This window comes from Triturus cristatus, chromosome 1_2 (assembly GCF_964204655.1).
Source record: "Triturus cristatus chromosome 1_2, aTriCri1.1, whole genome shotgun sequence".
Taxonomy (NCBI): Eukaryota; Metazoa; Chordata; class Amphibia; order Caudata; family Salamandridae; genus Triturus; species Triturus cristatus.
Window position 1 is genome coordinate 987,325,630 of NC_140580.1, and position 12,631 is coordinate 987,338,260.

Below are 12,631 nucleotides of genomic sequence, written 5' to 3' on the forward strand. Positions count from 1 at the left end.
CCAATTAAGTAGCAAATTCAGTGTAAGTACCCATACCTGGTAAGGTGATAAGTGCTCCAGAAACCACGTTTAGCGAGTATGTTCGATATCCAGCATTATTGAAACACAATCATACCAGACTTTACGAGAGGCTGGAGGACAAGGAAATTAACTACAGGGCACACAGCAGACTTTACCAGACTGAATCACAGCTCACCAGCTGATTACACCTCAATTTTCCATTCCGCCACATCCTGGTGTTAGCCCTCGTGCCCCCTTGCACCCCAAACTTTACTATCGCTTTTCAGCTTCTATTTATCTCATGTTTTGAACTGATATGTCCTTTGTGCTATCATTCTCCCTGCTTTAAAACTATTGTTTTAATCTAAAGACCAAACAAGAAAGCTCCCCTAAGTGTTCAACTCACTATTTCCAGTTATGGTAAGTTTGGTCATCATTGGTGCAAGGTTTGTGTATTGTGTTTCTTCAACAGTCGATAACGTTGATACTGTGGTTGTTTCCTAATGATGGATTCACTGACTAGTCTCCCAAATACTGGCCCTTTTACTATCTCTGATATACTACCACTGGATTATTTTTTTTGATAAACAAATTTTTATTGTGTTTTGCGGCATAAAAAACAGTATCAAGAGGAAGATACAGCAGTGCATTGAACAAGGCATCAGTAACTGCATTTGGATAAGCATCAATAAACCATTGCAAAGACCCTCCCACCCTCCCCCATCCTCCGTCCCCACCCCCCGCGCCCCCACCCCTCAAATCATGCCCCCCAGCCACTTCCCCCATATCTTGCGGAATTTTTTGGGGCAGCCTCGCGCAGCACATAACGACCGCTCCTGGGCCGCACACCAGTCCACCCCTCTACTCCAGGTAGCCACTCTGGGTGGGTCCGGTTGTGACCATACTGCCGCTATGTCTCTCTTAGCCACCATGAGGGCAGTGGTGAGGAAGTACTTTTCGTTACGGGATCCGTCGATCCCATCCATGATGCCCAGCAGGGCCATTCTAGGCTCATGGGGAACCTCCCAACCCAAGACCTCCGCTAGCTCAGTTTCAATCGCTGCCCAGTAATCGTGTAGACGGGAACAAGACCACACCATGTGGAAAAAATCTGCCGGAGCCACCCCACACCGGGTGCAGGAGGCGTCCACGCGGAGACCCGCCCGGTACAGGCGGTCTGGGGTCAGATAGGCGGTGTGTAGGTAGTAGATTTGGATGAGCCGCAGCCTAGCGGAGGTGGTAAGCGACCGAGGGCCCATAAGGGCGTCCCTCCAGTCCGCCTCGTCCAGGGGTCCCACCCAGGCCTCCCATCGCTGTTTGAGCCCACTCCAGTCCACCGGGGAATTGTTAATCAGGGATTTGTAAATGCGGGATATACCCCCCTTTCCCAGATACCCCAGCATCACCTGAGCTTCAGGTGGGCTATGGGGAGGCAGTCTGGAGTCTAGAGGGACGTGAGCCCGGACCGCGTGGCGCAGTTGAAGGTAGCGGTAGAATTGGGAGGGCCGCAGCGAGAAGCGGGTCTGAAGCTCTTGGAAGGAACACATGCGGCTCCCACGCCATAAGTCGCCCAGACAGGAGATACCAAGAAGATCCCACTGCCGAAAGCCCGCCAATCCCACCACCTCCCGCAGCCAGGTCCCGTGCCAAAGCGGAGTGAGTTGTGTGGACGTCCCCGACCATCTAGTGTGCCGCAGTGCCGCGCGCCACGCGAGGAAAGGAGCCCGCACGACGTCGGGGAGTGATAGGGGGACCGTTGTGCCATAGAGCATGTTTTGGATGGAGGAGAACCCAAGGCCTTGCACCTCGAGACGGTAAGCCGGGTCGCCCCAGCCTCCCGAGAACCAGTCATGGATCACCAGTAACTGGGTGGCCAGGTAATAAAGATATAGATTGGTCATGCTCAGACCGCCATCATAGGAGGGGACCCTGCATCGATCCAAGGCCAGCCGAGGCCTACCGCCGCCCCAGAGGAATTTGGTCACCATTTTATCCAGGTCTCGGAACCACGGGCGCGGAAAAGGGCATGGAGTATTTTGTAGTATGTAAAGAAATTTGGGGAGGATCATCATCTTGTATAGAGCGACTCTCCCTAGCGGATTCAATGGGAGGGACTGCCACCGGAGCATGTCTGACCTGGTTTTGTTGACTACCGGAGCCACATTAAGGGCCCACTACCACTGGATTATTAATGTAATTTCTGTACAATATTTCTTTTAAAGATAATGATCAAGACATTATATAAAAATATGATGTACACAGCCTCATGTGATCATCTGCTATGCAGCATGAATGGTCTTCTATATTCACCCATGTGCATAATTTCACCATTAAGTGGTTGGGTCCAGAAGTATTATACTGTAAACATAATATTTAAAAAAACGTTTTTTCCATGTTTGGTTGATGTTGACACTGGCAGAGCCAGGGTATGATGTGGACCATACACCCACAGTGTCACAGTACGTGACCATTATTTCAGTAAGTTCCACCGTTGGGTTTGGAGGTGCACACCAAGATTCTGAAATACCGTCCACAGATAATGGGAAGTTTCTGAATTTTAGGGAATTTTCTGGCTCTCGCTGCTGGATTGAGGTTTTCTTCAGGGAGTTCCTCAGTTTGGTTGGACACTGGTATTGGTAGTAAGCAGAGTCCCTGAGATTCTCGACTCCATCTTAGCAAGACCACAATCTTCAAGTTCTGCCCAAACTGCCGTAGGGAGTTTGCCCTAAATATTGAACATCCACTATGCATGTTTCCTTCTGCATGGGACCATAACTCTGATTAATAGAGGCAAAATACTTCTTGCCCTCTGGGCAGAGACTGACTTGTCATGGCTGTCAGAGCTTGAGAAGCAGAGAAGTCCGTGCAGTCAATGGAGATGGGGTTCTCCAATGATGACACCATCATGGCCGAGGAGGCTCAGGTTGAACACCAGGAGAACCAGACATCCAGTTTATACAGCAAGAGCTTGAAAGTAATCACCATAGAAGGGAATGTAAGTCTACAGTGCCACACTCAAAATGTCTGCTGGAGATGTTGAAAGACAAGGCTTATAAATTGCCTGTGGGACTGACGAAGTTTTCGAGATAGAAAACAAGGCTGCAAAAACATAAGCCCTCAATACCAAAAAGGCTTGCAATCGAAGAACTCATGAATTGTCCACACAGACTGTTCTGTAGAGAAAGTCAATGGTAAGGAATTTCCAAAAGGCTTCACCTCATCTTCAGAGTACGATCAAGTTCAAGAAAGGACAGGCACCCTCAAAAGACAAGTTTTACAAGGACAAGAAAGCCTTCAACATTGGCAATGTAGAGAGGAAGGAGAGTGTACTAGGGGCAGATGTAGAGCTGCCATTTAAAATGAAGAGTGTCTTTGTGAAATCTGTGCGGTAGCATATGATCTCTATTCTGGTAGGCATAAAGTGAATGAGACCGGAGCACAGAGCATAGAAGCAGGTCCAGAGTTGGGGTGGATGAATTAATATATGCACAAAACCAGTCAAAAGAAGCAGGTTTTTGAAACACATATTGAGAAGGAATCACTTTGGGAAGACATTGAGGTGACTGTTCCCAAGAGGAATTAGGCCGCTATTACTAAAGATAATTTCCCCCCCAAATAACATCTCCACAAATGACCAGGTGGTTAAGAGAGCTGCAGATGCCTTAGGTGTGCAAAGGGAGGTAAAAGTTAGACACGTGTTTTCTTTGGAAAACCTTGAGCCCTGTATATGGAAAGGATCAGTTTCTACATGTGCTGGCTAGGATTTTGCAGCAGGGGAGAGAGGCCCTTCAGAAACCAGCATCTGTCAAATTAGAAACCCCAGGATAGAAAACAAATACAGAGTGTTCACTCAAGGTCATAAATACATACAATTCCCTGTTGAGCCTAACTCCGATATTCTGTACTGTGTGAAAAAGAGCCATGTCCCTAGCATCCTTCGGCCCTCCTTCAGACAAGAATAGTAAGAGAGTAGGAGCAGTGGGCAGAAAGATGGGGGGGGGGCAGCTATAACATAGTGGCATATTGCCATATTTAACACCCTTCTCAACAGATCTAGTGAGCAACATTGGGAAGACATGGAAGACCCAATGTCACACCTTCCTAGCAAGTATGAGAAGAGGGCTAAGACAGTTACAGAGGCGGATAATAACATCTCTCCCACCATAAGTCTGCATTAGATGTAGCTGACACTGTCAATAGACAATTTGCTTCGGATACTGTGATGAGGATTAATGCAAGGTGAAGCATATCGGGATTCAAGTCAGAAATTCAGGCCAAAATAACTGATATGCCCCTCATAGGGAACTATCTCTTTGGGCCAGAGATGCGTAACAGCCTGGAAGGCATGGACAAGGTGAAGCGCCCCTTTCTGACACCAGAACATATACCACCTAGACCTCAGTAAAGAATATGTTGCCAATAAAAAAAGAAACCGACCAGAACAGTATACTCAAAACACTTCTTAAGCAGACACTTTGGTTTATGGTGGACGGAGGTAGAAAGTTACCCGGACTGCTGAAAGGGTTACACGATCTTGTGATCTTATTTATGGTAATACTTGAAATGGAATGGTGCACCGTAGAGGTCCTTATCCAAATGAATGATCAAAGCAGTTTATGATGAATATTCCTTTATTTTATTTTTGCTCTTTTTTCATGTTCAACATCAAATCCTTCTGTGAAATTCAAATACATGAAACATCCAGCCAACGCGTTTCGTTCAAAGTATCTCACTTGAACTTCAACAGGGCTGTAAACAACATATATAATATAAATACACGAACATAACCAAAATAAGACAAACATAACAATTCTTTGAACACCCTAAAAAACAATGCAAACCTATAACTGGCACCATTTTAAAAATATTTTTTTCTTCCCTTATTCCCATAAGGGCACAAATAACACAAAGCACAAATAGTACCAGCAACATTGATGTACCACTAGAAGCGACAAAAAATTCAATACAGTGAAATGGCACCATCCCCAATATAACAAGCATTGGCATAGCAAATAGGTCTCGCTTTTGGGACCTTATAAGTGTTTAGCCATGCAACAGTTGATGTTGTTGCACCAAGGATATTGTGCTGCATAACTAAATACTTATAAGGTCCCAAAAGCGAGACCTATTGGCTATGCCTAAACATGCTGGGACTTGTAGTTTTACTTGTCGCATAAGAAAGATGGGCTACCAGTTCCAGCATTCTCACTGCTGCTATTTGAAATGCCAAGACCGGCTTAAAGTCACCCACACCACATGGGAATAATTGAACTAGCTGTGCTCGATGTGGAAGTGTGAAAGGAGGCGTAGGGAAAGGAAGACCTGATGTGTGAGTGACGACAGATGAAGAAAGGAAAAGAAAGACTAGGAAGGAATATTAGATCAGATGAGCGCTTCGATGCCTCATCAGGGGTAGTATTTTTTTTTTTTAACACTTTATTGATGACCGCAATGTGTCAAATACATAACATAGGCAATATGCAGTCTATACAGTCTGTTTTTTCCTTTGCCCTTAGTACATCCATTACAATATATATGCCCCCACAGAAATTCTGTTTCCATTGTCCTATAAAACAATAAAAAACAAAAGGAAGCTAAGGGTCGCATTCCGTGGCAATAATGCTATCAAGCAAACAGTGGAAAATGTTCTCTCGTGGGTGTCATTACAAAATTGTATATGTTAACATTCAACTGATAAAGCTTATTCAAACTCATTGCCCACCCCTCCACCCCCCTCCCATCCCTCCCTACCCCACTCCTGGTCGTTCTTACTTCAGCTAGCACGGTGATTGTGATTGGTCTATGTTCATTATTCTCCTAGGGGGGTGTAATTTTCATAGCAAGATCATAATTTCTCGGGTCTCAGGGCCTGACTTCGAGAGGCGTTGTTGCGTATTGCTGGGTCAGGTTAGCTTATGTAGGGGATAGATCAAGTGCTTCCAGTTCAATTATCATAGCCTCCCACTCCAGTGAGATAGGGTGCTTCTTTAGCCCTCTCTCTTCTTCTCTGCGAAGAGCTGCACCCTCCGCCCGTCCCCACTGAATCATGTCAGTTTGGCAAATAGCGACCGCCGGGCATCTGGGGGACTTCCACCTCATAGTAAGTACTCTGATCGCTAAAATGAGTGCTAGGTTCAAGAACCTTAACCGCACCTTCTGCACCCCTGAGCGCCGACGAAGGCCCACCAGGCAGTTTAGGACCTCATCCGGAACCGAGAGCTGCGTTACCCTCGTCAATGAATTGCGGACTCTCCCCCAGTAGCCCCGTATGCAGGGGCACGACCACAGCATATGAATAAAGTCCGCCTCGTCTCCCCTACAACGGGGGCAGCAGTGAGGGGAGTCTGGAAACATGCGATGTATCTTTTTCGGGGTGAGGTATGACCTATGAAGGATCATTGTCTGAATAAATTTGAGTTTCGCATTACGCGATACTTTTTGGGGGTGTTCCAGCATACTCTTCCAAGCTTTATCCGTAATCTCAACTCCGGAGTCCTCCACCCAGCGCGCCCTAAGGGAAGTAAGTGGAATTGCTGCATGTGCCCTGACTCCAGTGTATAGCCAACGTACTAAATGCCCCCCATATAGTATAATAGGTGTACCAAATCGTGTTGTGGGGGTTCATTCCTCTGCGGGTCCCAAGCGGTTCTGATGTAATGCGTTACAGTAGCGTGTAAGAGATATAAGCGTGGGGGTGCCCCCGTGGCCTGTATGAAAGAGTCGTGATCTAGCATGGTCCCGTCCCCAGCCTCATAAGGGGTAGTAAGTGCTATATCAATGCAATTATAATTGCATTATGTGTGTAGGACAGAGGAGGTTAGAGACAGATGGAAGGGAACATTAGCCATGAAGTGAGTGACAGAAGGGATGAAAGACAGAGGAGGGGGAAGGCAGGCGTGGTGTGAGAAGAGAGAGGAGGTGGCCAAGTGGCTGGAAACTGTGCTTGAAATTGAAATATAGAATTGCTAGTACTCTGGTTGCAGAGTAGCTGTTTGCTGCTGCTAAGTGTCGGTACTCTCCCATTACTAGCACTGGTGCAGTGCTGAGAGGGGCAGGTATTATCCCTCTCATGAAAGAAATGCGGGTTCTTAGTTCTGATAGCGCCCGCCCATTGAAAGCACTGGTTGGAAAGGAAGCCTTGGTGTGTGAGTGACGGGGAACGTCGTTTGGAATGGAGTTAAATTAGCACCCAATCAATATGCGTGTGATTGGGAGGAGAGAGAGAAGAACAGAGGGAAAGGAAGACATAGTGAGTTAAAACGGGGAAGACAGGCAGGAGTGGGGGGGGGGCATTATGACTGGCGTGAGGAGACCGAGCGGAAGGAGACAAAGACACGGTGTGTTAGGGAAAGAGAGCTAAACAGGAGTGGATGGAAGGTAAGTCCTGGTATGTGAGAGGTGGAGAAGGAGATAGAGGCGGAGGAAGGCCTAGTGATGAGAACAGAGATCAGGCGTCTGAATGGAGGTGAAGACGCAGTGTGTGAGTGATGCGTGGAGGGAAGGAAAGACCTGGAGTGTGACAGAAGGGGTGGAGAAGTGGGTGAAACCGCGAAGAATGAAGACAAGAAGGAAGACAATGAATATGACAAACAAGCATTGGCATAGCCAATAGGTCTCGCTTTTGGGACCTTTTAAGTATTTAGTTTTACAGCACAATATCCTTGGTGCAACAACATCAACTGTTGCATGGCTAAACATTTATATGGTCCCAAAGGCAAGACCTATTGGCTATTACAGGGAATTGATGAGTGTGGGTCTGACATGTTGGTTTGGTCTATTCCCTTGGCAAATAAAGGAGAACCAAAGAGGAATTTGGCCATGTAACACCTATTGTTGACAGATATATTTAACTATTAATATGTGCTAATCAATATTCCATAAGTAAAAAGCAGAACACCAATCTGTATTTTGTGAAAAACACAGCCTATACTAAGGAGTCACACTATGGATTAACCTTTGATCTGTCTGCAGGAAAAAAAACATATTTACAGCCATCAAAACTAGCTAACAGTATTATTTATGTAACCTTGGAATCTTGGCTGTTCCTGATAGTTTGAGAAGAAATAATCAACATTTGTTCACATTGTACGCAGTGCTGTGAAGACTACCAGCTTCAAATAGAATCTAACGTGTTTCTGTGCTAAGTGTCCCATCTCATTTCCTGCTAGACAATATGGGATTACAAAATGTGACTATGCGTTCTATTCTAATCTGTCTCAAACACATAAAGGCTGCTTTAGACAAGTTTCAGTATGGTAAAATTGAGTGACTTTTATAGAAGAGCTTGTCTTGCTGCATACTGCGTTGGGTGTGGGGGGCTTCTGTAGTAAGGGTGTGTTACAGCTCCAGACAGGGTGTGTGCAAAATAGGCGGCTCAGGCTGGCCTTGATCTGCTGAACTTGACAATCTGGTGCTAACGACAGAGGGACTTTGCTCAAACGGCCATCATCCTTGTTGTGAATGAAGACGGGAGACTGCCCAGGACGGCTGTGTCCTCTACACAGGCGTCTGCAGACGAAACGGGAGCAGGGCTCCGACTGGAAGCAGGTTCATAGTCAGCCTTCAAAAGAGGATTTATACCGTTTACTAAACCACGTAAACTTTAATGTAGTTACACGCTTTTGCGTACCAGCTAAAAATTATGTAACCTGCTTGAATTTTAGACATACTAAGTTTAAAACAGTTTCCACAGGTATCAAACTCTAGGCCTTATAAAGCAAGATAACTGTCAACAGTCCAGTGATGAAGGTTAGAGCTAAATCCACAAAACGGCATCACGGTAAAGCACATTTATCGGCGCCAACCTGGGAGACGCGAGGGTGTGCGTGTTTGAGTTATCTTACCACTGCACAGTGTTTTGAGGCCCTCACAAAAACTGGTATGACTTGATATAATTCCGAAGTAAATGCAGTCTTCTCCAATATATTAAACTAGTTGTATCGTGCTTGCAACGCTAAGCTGACTGTTTTATGCGTCTGACAACTGTACGTATTTTACAAAAGCGCTCTGTTCTCTAAACAGCGGCATCTATATCCTTATGGCAATTCGGTATTAGGGTTCACAAGTATTTTGGTTGGCACGCATAAAGGGAATCACCCAACATGGCATACGCCGAAAGCATCTGTATCGATTTATAACATCTTCATATACAGAAGAGCACTCTGAAGGAATGTTGTTTATTTTATTTTTTTGTCGGGATACGTCAAGGGAGTAGTTATGTAACGACTTAGTCCTAGCTGTAAATTTGAGTTGACCAGTACAATAGTCTTCCATCGAATGCGTTTACGGTATATTAATAAATACATCTATGCCTTAATCTTTTAAAAACGCTGGTTACAAGCAAACACAACTTTGTGTGTGGCTGTCTTCCCGGTAAACGGAAAGATTACTGTTACTCACAGCTAAATTGGTCAATGGGTGAAGAGGGCTGCCCTATATCCCTATGCTGTAGTGGGTGAGTGGTAGAAAAATGTAAATTACACAATAAAACGAGCATTGGCCGCGCGGCAGTAAAAGTAACGCCGCGCTACCGTAAGAGCGAAAGTCATCGCGATCGTGATCACTCTGAAAGCGAAAGTGATCGCGATGATGCGCTAAAGCAGTGGGGGGAGGGGCATGGTGCTGAAGGCTGGCACAGGAAAGGCAGATGGCTGGGCGAAAAGGGAGAGGGGAATGTGGGGAGCAGCTGTGCGCGTGCACGCCATCGCGCACTGTAGCTTGTAGCCAGCACAAAAATGTGGGTAGCACTTTCAAAACACACCTACTAAATGTCTCGCCAGACCAGCGCATGCGCTGGGTCAGGCGAGACTTAAAATGGAGCGAGGCTGAACGGGAGCCGCCCGGCTGTCTGTCTGTCTGTCTCCAAGAGCTGCGTGGGTGAACACGCGTGCTTGTGCAGGTGAGAGGTGGACATGTGACAGCCTCCTCTGGGGAGACCCTGGGATGTCAACTTCTGACATCCCGCAGACCGGCCCTGTGACAGCTGCAGATCAAGATTATCAAGTCGAAGTGGGGTGCGGGGGCAAAGTGACAGAGAACTGGAGGGCGGGTGCTCGAGGATGCGCGGGGGGGGCCTAGCGATAGACACATTCTCACTGAGCTCCGAGACTCCCTGTTCGCCAGGCAGCCTCCAGAAACTAAGCGAAAATCTCACAAAAACGCACGCCTCGCGCTGCAAGTTTAAAAAAATGAAAAAAAGCAAGCTTCGGCCGCGTGGCCGTGAAAGTGATCTAGATCAAGCACGGCAAGCGATGCGCTTAATGAGCATGACTAGGAAAGCCATATGGCGCCTCTGCTCATAAGCGCGCGCCCGTGCACATGCACGCAAGCTGCAGGCCATATTGGTAGCATTTTTTGGAGCCCTTACTAAAAGTCTCGCCAGTGCAGTGCATTCGCTGGCTCAGGCGAGACCTAAAAACACAAATAATTAATATAGCACACAACTATCTAAATGACTTAGAAAATAAAAGTAAGAATGGTTCACCATCTTAAACCCCATATCTGTCCCATCTAATGCTGTGTGTTTGGTTTACCCTATAATAATCCATAATATACTCCCTCGTAGGTGATGTTATCTCATTTAGGAAACAGATAATAGATGTCACGGTTAGGACACGTTAATATTGAAAGCATACAGACATACCTTCTAGATGTCAAATATGGAATGCTCCCATCTAATTTATATGTAGAGTGGCTACAGAAATACTATTCCTCCTCCTTGTATTGGAGCATGTATAGCCAACATGTCCCTAAGATTTATTTAATCCATACGTATGGCAACGGGTTAAGTTTACCTGTCAGTAGCACCTAAAAAGATTTTAGTCATAGTCATGAAAAGTTCTGGAAAAGGAGGATACTAAGCTTCATAATATCTACAACTTTAAATCAAATGTAAGAACACAATCTATATTCAGGTAATCTACGAAATTAGTATTTACAATAACAAATACTACCTTGTAGTCATCAATGGAGAGGAATTCCCCAATCAATTATAAAATATTTGAATTCCAACACTAAAATGATGCAGTGTATTTTACAACACTAAATTAGACCACTCAAAAGGCTTCTAATCAGTATAAATAGAGGCGAGCATTGTCAAACTCACATTAAAAGACTTATTCATGGAATCTAACAATGTATTACGTATTAAGGGGACATTATCCAGCTTAATTTAAGTCCCGAGACTGATGGTCAGTGCATTGCTTAGAAAGCAATAATTGCGTAAATCGTTTCAACGTGTCGGTCTAAAACCGAAGACATAATAAATTGGGATATGAAGACAGAAACCAGCGTAATTGAGTATGCACCAAAATAAATAACTGGCGCATATGGATATATCTCATTTTCCAAACACAATAATTCCAAAACAAACTCCTATGTAATAGAGCTTGGGTACTGGTTCAAACAAGAAACTGGGAGAGCGAGAAAAAGTCTCATTTATTCTCAGAATGTAACGCTTTTCTGAAACGGACATACCCATACAAACAGAGCTAACTCACTTCAAGTGACAAACATGTAATTTTCATAACAACGGACATCACACATAAACACAAAACCTCTGAACGCAGACCTGCATATTAACAAGGTCAAAAAGCTATTGTGACAGGAAAGCACGTTTCATGAACTGGACATTGCACATAGGCCTAAGCTCGTGTAAAACAAGACCTACATACTGAAAAAGTCAATGACCTATCATAATAAAAAGATCGCATTTCGTATGTCAGACTCATGTAACGTAACGAAAAGTAGATAGCTATAAGGTATCTAACATTGTCATGGTACGTGAATCTTAACTATTAACCTGTGTGGTAGTCCCCATATGTTAAAAAGAGTTTGACATTTACCTCAAATGTACCAGTGCCATTGTCACGCCGAATCCGCGACTGTGTTTGAAAGTAGGCACCAGGGAATAAAAACCTACGTTATTCGTCCGATTGCCGTTGATAAATCTGATTGGGCGTGAAAGTCTATTCTATTTCAGTCCTAGTACTAGAGTATAAACGGCAGACATTTTGGAGGGGTCAAGTATACTCAGTACCACCTAGGCGCTAGTGTTTAAAATACTATAATGATAAAGCAAAATCACGTTTTGTTTGTCCTACACACGTGACGTAATCGAAAGATGGAAAATGATAAATATCTAGCATGGTCATAGTGAGTGAGTCTTAGATGTTCACCTGTGCAATAGTACCCAAATGTTAAAAGGGTTTGAAATTTACCTAAAAAATACCGGTGCCGCCCTCCCGCCGAAATCCGCGGCCCTGTTTGAAAATAGGCACAAGGGAGTGTAAACCTGAGCTATTCGTCCAATTAGTGCCGTCAAATCTGATTGAATGTAACAGTCTATTCTATTTTTGTCCATGCGCTGAAGTAAAGATGGCAGACATGTTGGAGGGGTCAAGTGTACCCAGCACCAACATAGGTACTAGTGTTCATTGAGTTTTTACCTGTAGAGATTAAAGAACCTTGATAAGAAAAATCCTCAAACAGGGTTATTGTGATAGAATGACCATATGGAAAATGTAGCAACAAAAGTGTAAAACCAAAATGGTACATTTTAAAGTACCCTAAATGTATTGGGATAATCCATTATTGTCCCAAGTGTGTTGGTGGCAGCCATCTGTTGATTAAA

General features: G+C 44.8%; 1 protein-coding gene across 3 annotated transcripts in view; it reads left to right on the plus strand.

Annotated features, from left to right (window-relative positions):
- RABL6 (RAB, member RAS oncogene family like 6) overlaps positions 1 to 12,631 on the plus strand; it is a 374,256-nt gene that overhangs the window by 298,995 nt on the left and 62,630 nt on the right. The window lies entirely within an intron of this gene.